The sequence below is a fragment of the Alosa sapidissima genome, chromosome 23 (assembly GCF_018492685.1).
Source record: "Alosa sapidissima isolate fAloSap1 chromosome 23, fAloSap1.pri, whole genome shotgun sequence".
Classification (NCBI taxonomy): Eukaryota; Metazoa; Chordata; class Actinopteri; order Clupeiformes; family Clupeidae; genus Alosa; species Alosa sapidissima.
Window position 1 is genome coordinate 30,876,622 of NC_055979.1, and position 13,457 is coordinate 30,890,078.

At 40.9% G+C, this 13,457-nt stretch overlaps 1 long non-coding RNA gene across 2 annotated transcripts; it reads right to left on the minus strand.

The window, feature by feature from the left end:
• Nucleotides 1–3,610: 3,610 nt before the first annotated feature.
• Nucleotides 3,611–10,208, minus strand: LOC121698957. 2 transcript variants are annotated; one of them, XR_006026910.1, is made up of 7 exons: nt 9,496–10,208; nt 7,601–7,949; nt 6,921–6,987; nt 6,265–6,580; nt 6,072–6,121; nt 4,502–5,227; nt 3,611–4,373 (listed from the first exon to the last, which is right to left on the minus strand). It is a non-coding gene; the product is annotated as an uncharacterized LOC121698957 (long non-coding RNA). The 2 variants fall into 2 exon arrangements; XR_006026909.1 differs by lacking the exon at nt 9,496–10,208 and adding an exon at nt 8,588–8,763.
• Nucleotides 10,209–13,457: the final 3,249 nt, after the last annotated feature.

A 13,457-nucleotide genomic window follows, 5' to 3' on the forward strand; every position in this document is an offset into this window, starting at 1 on the left:
TTTTCGGCTCTGCTTAAGGCTTTAACCCTTAACCCTTAAGTCCGCAGCTAGCGTGCCTTCCACATTCAGGGGGCGTCGGGATTCACATGTGAGCGCCTCCCTAGCGTGACTAGTGTCGCCCTCGTGTGGAAATCAGGCAGCTATGCCTCAGTGGCCGTGGTCTGTTTCATCACCGAGATACAGCCGTGCGCAACACCTGGAATCACATTTCTTGAATTTCCCCTGGGGATCAATAAAGTATCTATCTATCTATCTATCTATCTATCTATCTATCATATGAATCGGGGTCTACTGCCAATAGCCAAGGCCCATAGCTTGGAGTTCAGCCCGCTCTCCTTGGTCACAAGAGATGTGTACACCTTCAGCCTAAAACCAGCAGGTTCCCCACGGTTGTCACCCTATTGAAACCCTGTCTCCTGCTTAACCTTCCCTTCCTATTCACGCTGTACATCTGCATACACATATATGAATGTATCTAAACATCTGTGTATTAGGCTACATATTACATATGTATACCTGTACATCTGTACATTGCCTTATATATAGTAGTACAGCATATTTTGTATATTAACATACTTCAGCTGCACATTGCTCTTTAGTAAATCAATACTTATTCATACCCATCTTTACCCTGCTACTTGCCCTTCCTATTAGATGCTAAACTGTATTTCCGTTACTCTGTATTCACACATATTGACAATAAAACTATTAAGACCACAATTAGGCATCTCATTCCAAGATACGGTGTACAATGAAACACTACATTACCATATAATATTTGACTCATGATTGCAAAACCCTTTACCATGAAGCACATATGATTACTGGCCACCATGCATATATGGTGTACTCTATCAGATATCATATATGATAGCAGGGTTGTCTTTTAAACTGTGGGTTTGAGCGTCATATGTGACAATCATGTAGTGTGTGTGTGTGTGTGTGTGTGTGTCTGTGTGAGTGAGACGTATCAGAGAGAGAGAGAGAGAGAGAGAGAGAGAGAGAGAGAGAGATCTCCACATGTGTTGCACGGCAGCTCATGTGGTGCACTGTAACAGGTCTGCACATGTGGTTTGCAGATAGCAGATTTAAGCACCAACCACAATTTGTCATTTCACTGCAAGTATTTCAAGTGGTTGCACTGACTGTTGAAAGTTTGTGTAGTGGATTATATCGAGGTTTCACAGATAATGGCAGAAAAACCAGAGGAAACCATCTCTGACAACAAAACACCACAAAACCCTCCAACTGATGACGATGAGGAAATCAGCATTTGGTCTTTCGACGAGGAGGAAATGGATGAGGCGGACTATTCCAAACTAAGTGTACCACTGCCACAAACCTCAACTTTGGATGATGAAGACTCTGATGTTCCCGAAACAAAAGCTCTAAAACAAAAAATGGATAGGATTAAGAAAATCCGAGTGGCACCAATTAAAAAATCAAGCCTTCAACCAAGTCTACCACCCTCTTCAAGCACAGATGACCAGATGGATGTGGACAGTGGATTCTCGGTGAGAATCGTGTTAGTTGTTCCATAACATAATGCTTAAATATCTCTGTTTAGTCAGTCTGGATAAGTCACTGGGTAGCTATGTGTGGATGATTGAAATAGTAGCCAATAATGGTCAACAATATGGTTGTAATAGAAGTGATGAGTCCCAGAAAAATGTACAGGATTATCAGATTTTTGGGAGATTCATAAATTCCAAAGTGAAAAATATGATGACATGGAATCTCCACCCAACATTTCCATACAGGTTACAATAGCGACCCCAGCGAGAACTGATGAAGATGTAAGGGCTGCAGGTTCGGCTGAAAGCACTAGAAGGTGTTGGAGGCAAGACGAGAAAGCCCTCATTGACCAAGATCCATCAAAGTCACACAGGATTGCCTTTGAAGAGTACAACAAGAATTGCTCACAAAATAATACACCTTCAAGAGGCTTTAATGCATTCAAACGCCAAAGGCAACGCATGATGGCCTTAAAAAAAAAACCTTGACGCACATGTTTAATGTCTAAAATTGCTCATTAGTGGTGTTCAATACCTTATTTTCCCACTGAATAATTGAGTGGTAAATAAATAAATATGTTGGCGAAAATAAATATTGTGTGTGCGATTCTTTAAAGAGAACACCTTAAACTATATTATATCAGTTATCATGTAACATGAAGTATTCTGAACAGATAAGAAGTCCAGTAATATTTCATGGTGTATTCTAGTTTAGAAATGTGTAAAAGCATTGTCAGTTTGTCATGACATAAAAAAGTGTTGGAACTGTGTCATGTAGTTTGTTGCCACTTTCACTCCAGTCTTAAGTTCTGCAGCCACATGGCAACAAAAAAAAATGTCAAAATAGCGATGTAGTTTGCCGCTAAACATGATGTACACGTATGTGTACAGATGGACTTAATCCACTTAGGCTATATTAAACATGTTAATATGTTATCAAAAACGTTCCCAGGAGCAGCAGATGTAATGAAGCTTATAGCTTTTATACTTATCAGGTTCCAGTGAGCTCAAATAGCAAAGAGATATCAACAATACAGATCAAACAAGACAGGGGTATCAGAGGTGAATGCATGCAAAATACACATTACAGTGTTGTAGTGGAAATACGGCAATTGGTTAAACATTTGGTAAAAAAAAAAACATTTCGTAAAAAAATCACATAAATAGTTGCTTGACCTTGAATACCCCAATTATGTTTTGATTATTTCACTGATACTTAATTCACTCACATTTTTCAAAAAAATAGAAAATTGTATTCCATTGTATTTCATTTGTAAAGATAATTATGGAAGTTAGAAATTTCCCTTTTTTTGTTTGTCTGTTTTTATTTTTATTTATATAAAATATGATCAAAGGACATGAAAGTGCCAGTAGTCTAAGAATCACCCGCAATCATTTTAAAAGAATTTCACTGCCAGTTCACCAATATTGCCACAGGGTGGCAGTCTTGCCATTGGTAATACAGGCTGTTGATACGGGGCAGCCCAGATTGTAGTAATCCTCCCACGTGGGGTGTTTACAGGTGCCCTTTTTAACTCAACAAGATGCAGAAAAACGAATTCATGCCTTTATCACTAGCAGGTTAGACTACTGCAATGCACTTTTCACTGGTCTTCCCAAAAAACATCTAAAGAAATTGGCACTCATACAGAACTCTGCGGCTAGACTTTTAACTAAGACCAAGAAGAGAGAACACATCACCCCTGTGTTGGCTGAACTGCACTGGCTCCCTATTTCCTATAGAATTGATTTAAAGGTTATGTTAATTACTTACAAAGCTCTAAATGGCATAGCACCTTTATATATCTCTGAGCTTTTAATATCGTATCAACCACAAAGGAAACTTACATCATCCAATTCTAATCTTTAGAATCATTAGAATTATTATTACAGGCAGAGAGTGTTAGGGTGGTGCGGAGCGGAGCAGGAGCCAATCAGCGACGACGATTGCGAGAGAGTCAACCCTACTGCCGAGAAACAGCCCTAACCCGATATTGAAGCGCTGACTTCACTACCAGGCACCTAGTCTAGATTTTTAAAGGTAGAAAAAAAGAGCAGGATATAGCAAGTTTTTTTTTTATTTAAAACAAAAACAATTAAAACAACTATATAATATTTATTATGAAACACAAACTATATACACAATATTTACAAACAAACAAACACTCACACACACACACTCACAAAGTGTCCGCTCAGGGAGGGGGAGCTGCCCCATCACACACACACACACAGTGTCCACTCAAGGAGGGAGAGCTGCCTCATCCCTCAGCTCCATTTCTGCCAGCCACTGCTCCACAGTTCTCCCTCTCCCTTCGGCCCGGGAGCAGAAGGTCTCCTTCTTGTAGCGACTGTGGCCAAACTCTCTGGTTCTAGGTTGGCCACAGCGCCTGCAGTTGAAGTGAGTGACCTTCTTCGCTGGCTTGAGGTCCTCTCCCAGCTCCCGGGCACGGCGCTCTTTCTGCGCCTGGAGCTTATGCCTCCAGGCGGTGCTCCTTGACACTGTTGGAGCAGTGGAGGCTGCGGCTGCGGAGGAGGTGGCACCAGCCTCTGCGCCGGCGGTGGCGTCCGCGCTGGCACCGGTTGATGGGGCGGCTGCTGAGGAGGAGGAGGAGGCAGTGGAGGAGCTGGCCGTGATGAGGTCATAGAGTTCCGGGGCCAGCGGCTGTCTGATGGTGGCAGCCAGACCAGAGGCGTCGGCGGGCGGGTGGTGCTGGAGGGGCTGGTCTGGCTGCTCAGGCTGCTGCAGCAGAGTCCGTGGGGCAGGCAGGGGCTTCGCAGCAGTCTGGGGAGCGCTGGGCCCCGGAAACCGCAATGGCGATGGTGTCCCTCATCATGGCTTTGCTCCTCTGGTTATGCCTTAAAAAAACCAAATGTAACAAATGCACATTAGTAACCATGACGTCACACACACACACACGCACACGCACACGCACACACACACACACAAGCACAGACACACACGCGCGCGCGCGCACACAACTTACGTGAGTCCTTCACAATGAACTTGGTGAAAGCCCGCGCCTCCTGAGATGGCCGCAAGGTCAGCTCGGAGGTCGCTGGCTCAAAATACAAGTTGGGCTCCATTATCTAGAAAGACAAGAAATAAGAATTTAATCAATAAAGTGCTAATACACATGCACTGTTTACATCCTACTAATAACCCATTACTACACACAACAATACCGTTCCCATTCATCAACATACATTAAATATCAGGCGTCCTGTTTACACATTTAAACCATATTTACACTTCGAATTTCGACTCCAAACTGTAATACCTACATCTACGAAGTCTAATGAAAATGTATAATTTAAAACAGCTCATGTTATGGTCATGTTCAGCACTGGCAAGAAAAGCATAAAACAATAACTGTATTATTATAGGAGAAGGACAAAAAAGGCACACACACACACACACACACACACACAAAAACGTAGAAAAGTGAAGTTAAAAATGAAACATCTGTGGTGGGCGTTCCAGAGTATGAGAGCGTGGTGGGAAAATCAGTTGATTGACCTGGAGGATTACATACTCCCGGGTCTCTTGGATACTCCTGCCTCATCTTCAACGACACGTGTGGGGGTAAAACATTCCAGGGAGGATGGTGCAGTGCCTTCTCCTGGCCCTCGACTGCTTCCTAACCTTTACCAAGTGGTTTTCCTTCGATACACTAATGGGATAGAGTAGGTCAGCGGGAATCCAACGGCACCTCGTTAGGAAAAAAAAAAAGTTAAAGAGTGGGGCTTGTTGAGGTCCTGTGTTGCATTGTGTCAGTGTTGTGCAAGTCAGAGCCTTGCGTAGCCAAAGTGATGTAAAAAATATATGTGAAATGCCTGCATCAAGTACTCCCAGAAGAGCACAGAGTAATATCTTAGTGTTGACTGGTGTTCATACACATGTATGTTGATTGGCATCCATGTGTTTCACCATGTCTCAGTGATGACATTCAATCTCAGGGGGTTCTTAAATCCATTTCAGTCCCCAATGTGTCCAAAAATGTGCCTTGTGCTTGTTTGTTTTTTACATGAGATTATGAATGTGGTTATTATTATGCTGTTATGAACACTATATAAATACATTTTTGTTATGTCTTTAATCATTTGACATAAACAATATTGTAATAATGCAAAATGTTTACACAAAACAATTCCACAGTGATCATTAACCAGAATTCATGTTTTTAGCTATATAAAAGTTGACAAAAGAAGTGTGACACACACATGAATTTAGTTTATATTTAGAGCACTGCACTGCTGGGGATAGGTGGCAGAGGTCCCAGCATCGTCAGTTGTGAAATCAAGATCTGGTCTTTTTGAGGAACACACAAGAGAACAGGGGTGTCTCTTTCCAGCTTCAAGAAACTTCAAGACCCAACTCTTTAGAGAGCACCTCCTGTCTTAGCACTTACCCTGCATTACCGTCTCCACCCTGTACAGCACTACTTTCTTCTACACACTTCCCTCTATGTAGCTTGATTGTTAATCCTCGTTTGTATGTCGCTTTGGATAAAAGCATCTGCTAAATGCATACATGTAATGTAATGTAATATTCACCTGTCCAGGACATGGTTCTGTTTCCCAGGGCTACCCGGAACATTGTTCACCTGCAATACAAACAAACAGCGATTTATGTAAATTTCCTAAACCCTAAGCTTGGATCATCTACAGAAACAACAGCAATGAAAACAACAAATACACACACACACACACACACACACACACAAAACAAGTTAAGAAAAAAACATACCACTTCTTTTTCATTTGTAACGACATCTGCCGTGGAGCGTCCTGGGTTATTGAGCACAAAAAAGCCTTTGCTCTCCAATCTCTCAATGAGTGCACGGCAGGGATCTGCGCTGTTCATTAACTCCGCGATCTCACCGTATTCCCAACTTCTGGCCACCTTGGTCCAGTCTTTTTGGGATGTCTTTGCTTGCCTGAGTCGTTCTTTCCGCATTTCCTCCGTGTCTTTTTTCATGCAGACCTTTCTCATATGCGTGGACAAGTTTCCATACGGCTTTTTGCATTTAAGGCAGTAAATGATTTGCCTGTCAGGTCCGTCCCTATAAAAAACATAAATAAACAATGATTTACACACTGTTACAACTGGCTCATGCAGACACGTGCAGAAACAACGGAAGAGTGGATAGGCCTAAAGAGGTCCATCACAATCCACATACACAGAGTCATGAGATCACTGGGATGTGCAATCCCATTTTTAAAATATCAACCTGCCAGGGACTGCAGATGAAAACTAGTTAGTGACTAAATCTGGTGCATTTACATGTTAAGGTCCTGTTGATTAATGTACACTGTTCCTTTCTTTCTTAAAATACATGTAAATAGACAATTGAGATGTATTATTAAGGAATTAGCAAGTATTCAGCGTTTTCTAATTCTTACATTGTATGCCACTTCAACAGCTGTCGATTTAAGTCAAACAAATAATGCACTTCAAGGCAGGGGTTACCTAGAAATCAAAATGAAAACAGAATGAGGTGAATTTAGATAGATAGATAGATAGATAGATAGATACTTTATTGATCCCCAGTGGAAATTCAAGGTCTCAGTAGCACACAGACAATACACACACATTCACTAACAGCAGAAAAAGTAATTAAAGTATATAATATAAAAACACAACTAAGCAAGGACAGTAGAAGAGAAATAATATACTAAATATACTAAAATACAAATTATACTAACACTTTATCTAAATCAATTCTAAAAAACAGTATACACATAGTGTTGATTAATCAATCAAGAGGCACTTGCAATGACTGAGGCAGGGACTGAGCCTGTTATTCTCTGTGCATAGTAAGGTAAGGTAAGGTTCTCTGTGTGAGTGAGTGCAATGGTGATAGTGGTCATGGTGATCGTGCAAATGAGTAAGTCCAACAGTGTAACAATGCAGTAATAAAGTCTAATATATATATATATATATATAACTATTTTAAGAAAAGGTATAAGTGTGGCCACAGCTCGGCTGTGGCATGGAGGGAGGGGTTATGCACATGTGCTAATGTGCTATCAGTGAGGCAGAAAGACAGTGGTAAAAGTTGCTAGTGGATTTAGTCACTCACTTTCTGTGTGTCTGCCACTGTCCCCAGCAACAAAAGAGGTGTGTCTTAAAGTGTGTGTGTGTGTGTCTGTGTGTGTGTGTGTCGCACCCCCGCGATCTCCTCCTTTTGTGATCTCCACTGGTATTATACTACCTGTGAAGTCCGTGTGCATTATTCGCTGGCTGCTACCCGAACTGGCTATGTACTCCGGTAAGAGAGTCGCTGCAACCTTTGGTTTCGTTCAACAGATTTATTGAAATCCAGTTCCAGCAGGTGAATAAAGTGCTTGTTGCTTGCAATGGTATGTGTTCTTTGTGTGTTTAAGTGGGGGTGTGTTTGTATGTGTGTGTGTGTGTGTGTGTGTGGTTTTCTGTAAATAAAGAAATACAAAATATATAAATATAAATTGTACATAAAGAATATAACATACATAAATATATACATATGTATGCACAAAATATACAGACTAATGAGCACTCGACAATATTCACTCTGCAATATACATAATTGCTATGCAATAAATAATTGCTGTGCAAACAACCGAAATGCTGAACGGCAATGGGAATCAACAGAAACCAATGCAGTAGAAATCTGGAGCTGCACCGTGTCTTTATAAACATTAACCACTAGATGGCACTCTAAGACCACGTATGGAGCATAACAGTAGCCTTCAGATCCAATAGTCATGTGACCGACTAGTGGCGCGAATATCACGCATATACACGAATATAACTAAATTGGCAACACTATCGCGAGTGCAACAGTTGGACTAATACTCAGCAGAATCGTAATTCACAAGTGTACTACAACATTGTATGAACATTCATCCATGAATAAAGGTATTACTATAACTACTGAATGTTATATTTGTGCAACAGGTTACTAGCATTACAACAGACATGAGCATGCTATACTGCAACTGTAGGCTACTAAAGTAAAATACCGTCAAGTTGACTACACAAAACAAGATACATCTAACACCAGTATGGAAAATAGTTGTACACTTACGTTTTCAATAACGCACACGGCAACACAACAGAACGTTTATATGATTAACGTGCAACATTAAGAGCAGCTGTACTCGTGTTTGGCAACGAACTACAAAGGAAAAGGGAGTATTTGCGCATGTGCACAATACGTGAGTCTAAGGAGTGACGTAGGCTCATATGTCCAGCAGGGAGTTTTCCACACTACCCCTCCCCCAAATAGGTCAATGGGACCAGTAAAAATTGGTTTCTTGCTTCCTACAAATCTCTGACAACATATTCAATCTTACATTTTAGAAGATTCACATTTTAGACGATACTTTTATGTCTCTGTGACAAAAACTCGCGGAGCTCTAATAGTAAGCCTAAAAGTACAAAAAAAAGGCTATAGGTATGTATCTCACCGGCGGGATAGAGACGTCTCTGATGCTCAGTGTTGGGGAGTAATGAGATAGGCTACATGTAGGCTAATTGCGTTAGGTAATTTAATTACAAAATAAATGTAACAGTTATACATTACAGTTACTGGAGAAAAATGTGGGTTTGTTTGATAGCGTTAACCTTTACTGTTTTTTTCTTCTGACCTAGTCGGAGAACAGGGAGCTTGTTACCACTCCAGAGCCGAAGTTATCCGTAACTTCGGGGCTAAATCCCTGACATTCTATCTGAAAGTGGTTAGCAAATGAACGAGGATTTTGGTTTTATCTGCGGATTTATTTTTGCATTATTTTGAATATGACTAGCTCCAGTCTCAACAGCACGTTCCACACGCATCTCATTCTCAGTTCGAAAAACCTCTCCGCTTTCTCTCACTCCATCCCTGCGCACGGGGCTCTCTTAAAAGTGACCCCAAAGACTTCGTTTACAGGCCTTAACATCACTGCACTGACAAACTTTATCATCCAACAAATCAAGTTTCCATGGGCTTACCTTTAGCTGATTCCTTTGCTGCTGATAATTCTTCGTTGCTGTCTGTAAGCTACGTCTTCTCAGTTAAAGACGGGGGTGTGTGTGCCTGTTTTAAGGGCGGGCTGACGTCATGTTTTGGAGGTCGCGCTCTGCAATGATAGGCCGAGACAAGGATAGCCTAAAAGACTGCTCTATGGCAATACTGCTCCCCTATGGCGATATTGGTGAGCAGATTAAACATCCATACTTGCGTCAAGTAGGCTAAATTATTGTAAACCTTGATATGTTCAGGGGGAGGATAGTAGTATAAGGATTCACGTACAAACGAGTTCGAACTGAAAAGCGTGTTTATTCACCAGCCACAACGCCAAATCTAACTTTCCCTCTTCTTCCTTGCCACTTCCTCTCTCCATGCTAAGCATTCTGGGCCTTGTAGTTCTGGCCAGGTATTACAGTTCTTACATTATCTAGCAAGATACTTTCCTACAAAGCCACTTCCCATGACATACCTTGCGACTGTCTCAAAGCCATCATTGCCCTTAACAATGTGGACTATCCTATCCACACATCCATTGTTACTGTATAACACAATGTGTTAAACTAAACTTTAACATTTCTAGTCTGCCACATATTGGTAACTGTAGGCTACATCATCTGCTTGACGCCAGGCAGTTTCAGCCTGCAGGCCTGAATCTTGAATTTCCCCTAGGGATCAATAAAGTATCTATCTATCTATCTATCTATCTATCTATCTATCTATCAGTGTTGCGCGGGTTTGGTCACAAGCGGCCCGCGGTCGCCCGATATTTTAATCAACCCGACAGCAACTCGGACCGCGAATATTAATTAGGACAAAATTATACCCGACCTGCGATCCGACCCGCTTATTTACAAAATGTGTGCTTTTGGTTATAGCCTGCATGCAGTGTGACAGTAGGCCATTTCTGTAAAACAAACTAATTTCTTTGCGAAACTTTATGCGGTAGAACTGCACGCAGTATGCAGGACATAATGTTTGCGCAGGAGAGAGAATGAGAATAAGAGCGCAAGCACGCATGCAACCACCAAGGATTAGAACACTATACGATTTGAAGGCCATGGACATAGGCCTACATCTTTCTTTCGAAAACAGAAATGGTGAGGCAAGTTATAGGCAAGAGAGATACGTTGCTGGTCAAAACGTTAGCGTAAGAACTGGTTTATAATGCTGAATGAAGCACAAAGCACATTTACTAAAGCACATCCACTGTTTAAAATCACAAACACAACGAACTAAGGTAACTTTTATGCATGCGCGAACCTATAGCCTACCGGTAGGTATGGCTGTGTAGTCTGTGCCTGCCATAACATTTATTCCTGCAGGCTGCCCGTTTTGGCTGTCATACTTTTAAATGGCTTCGCAAGAAGTAGGCCTACATAGACCATAACTTGTACTACTGTCATCTTCTAAGAACTTTTCCCAATATTTCCCATAGCTTAGGCCCTATCGCTTTTCCTGAAGGGGTGTCTTTATTATTTTAACTCGCGTCTTCAGCTTCTTTACTTACTTTACTGTATTGATGCTTTACTGTATTGATGCTAGCCTTCTTCTGATATTTTAAGTAGGCCTATTTGTAGAAAATATATATTTAATTAATTTTAACTGACCCGCCCGCAAATTACCCGAATATCATTAAAATATTTTGTTTATGACTCATAACCGCGGGTGACTGCGGTCATCCGCGGGCCGCTTAATTTCGGGCAGACCGCGCAACACTGCTATCTATCTATCTATCTATCTATTTACCTTGGTTTTTCTCGCGAATCGTTAGTAATAGTCTACCATTACAAACAATGTTTGTTTATAAATTTCCCTTTGATGTCAGATTTTTAGCATGATAAATGCAAATGACTAAAGTTATCACTGAATTATCCTCCACGATTAGTCCTGTTATGGTAATTCAAACATGTAGGTTTTTATTCACATAGTTCCTAGGCTGTTGCTTTTTTGTATCCAGTAGGTGGCTAACCTAGTATGTGGCAGTCCAGGATAAGCCTATACAGATTGACAGGTTTGCAGCAACATGCTTTATTTTTTTAAATTACAAAAACGATAGGTAACACAGTCCGTCGATGTCTGGTGGCATTTTGAGTTCGCTGTATTCTCGCATGAGATCTAGTGTCTGTCGATTTTTCTCAAAAGTGGAGGGAATGTCAGTCAGTGATGCCAACTCCTCAGTAAAGCAAGCAGCAGTCAATACGTCATCACGTATTTGCGTATTTAATTGAATGGCGCTAGAGGATGAGAAGCCTGGGAGAGAAGAGGAGAAGAGGTTACTGTCTATGGAGAGAACGTGGGTATCATCATGGCTAAAAATGAAGTGAATGAATGAAGTGTTTTGGTTCTTGGTTTGGTTTCTTTACATTTAAATCAATTTTGTTCTGCATGTTTAAATATCATTAGTATAGTATAGTATTAGTATCATTTTTGATCAAAAGACTGTCTATAGAGCGCGAGGCTCCCCTAAAACGCTAAGAATGTGATTGTTGCAATGCTAAATCCTTCCTAGCAACATTGCACAACATGTACTAGTTGGAACATAAAAAAAAGTTGTGGTAGGCTATGTTGCTTTACGTCTTTTACGAAGAAGACAATAACAGCCTGGCACATTCAACCAATAACCTAACGTCTCAACAGCTTGCCAGAGTTAAATACAGAAACACTGTTAAACAGGCAGCTATGTGCACATGGCCAACAACGAAATAAATTCAGAGACAGTAAAATTGTAAAGTAGCCTAAGCTCAATCAGGAAGACTACCGTCCCCCTGTCATATTCAAAACTAGCCTAGGCCTACTGGCTAAACCGCAACAGATTGTCTGTGCACCGTGTAGCAGAGATGGCCATATGAAGATGTTCTATGTAAAACTTTTGCGTTGTGTTTAAACTTAAAAATAACTTGACGTGACAACGACTGACAAGGCTAGCCCACTACATTTATTGATCCACAACTTCCAACCGACTGTAACAAGTCAGATCTGCGCTTGGCAGAATTTCACTACAATTACCAATAGGCTATAGGCAGTCTTCCACTAGGCTTCACCAGCAATATCCACATGTGAGCCTGTCATTAGCAGAGTTTCACTTTTCACTTTCAGAATTTAATTTTACATGCAGGCCTGAAACGCGCGAAATCACATCTAATGATGAATGCTGAATAGGCTAAACCTCCCTTGAATTTGCTAAATATGGAATTTCAAGCATATCAGACATTTCTTTGGCAAAGGAGGCATGAAAATTGTATTTTTTGGCGTCGTTTGTCATTCAAATGTTTCCAGATCGGCCCGAGTGGCCCAGGGCCCCAACTCTACCACTAATTGATGAAGCCCTTCAGGCTCTGCTGTGACCCAAAACCACATTCCACCATTCAAAGTCAAAGTCAAAGTCAAAGTTATTACTTTGTATATATGTATATACTTACTTATGTATATATATATATATATATATATGTATATAATTACTTCATTGTTATCCCCTTTTTATTGGCTAAAAATGTCATTTTATTCCATTTTGCCTTGCAGATAATCTAGATGTAAATGTGGAACTTTTCTTGATAATGGCTGTTTTTAATTTATTTTTATTTTTATGTGTAGTGTCCCAGACAAGGAATTGGACCCCCCCCCCCCTCCGAGGACAAGCTGTAAAAGTATGTATGCAAGCAACAAACACAGACAGACAGACATACTCTAGTAAAACTCCAAATAATAGCCTGGGCTTTTATTTTCCCAAATCGCCAAACTGCACCGGCTAGTATTAGAGACAGGCGTCTATATGAGACAGGCCTTTAATTCCCTTTACACAAAACTTTTCCTCTGCAAAGATGGAAAATATTATCGAATTAATTATTTCAAACACACTGAATGTCTACCTATATGACTAGGCTATCTGATGACAATTACGGATCATCATTAGTCATCATAGTAAGTCCCTGCCCCCCCTACATAC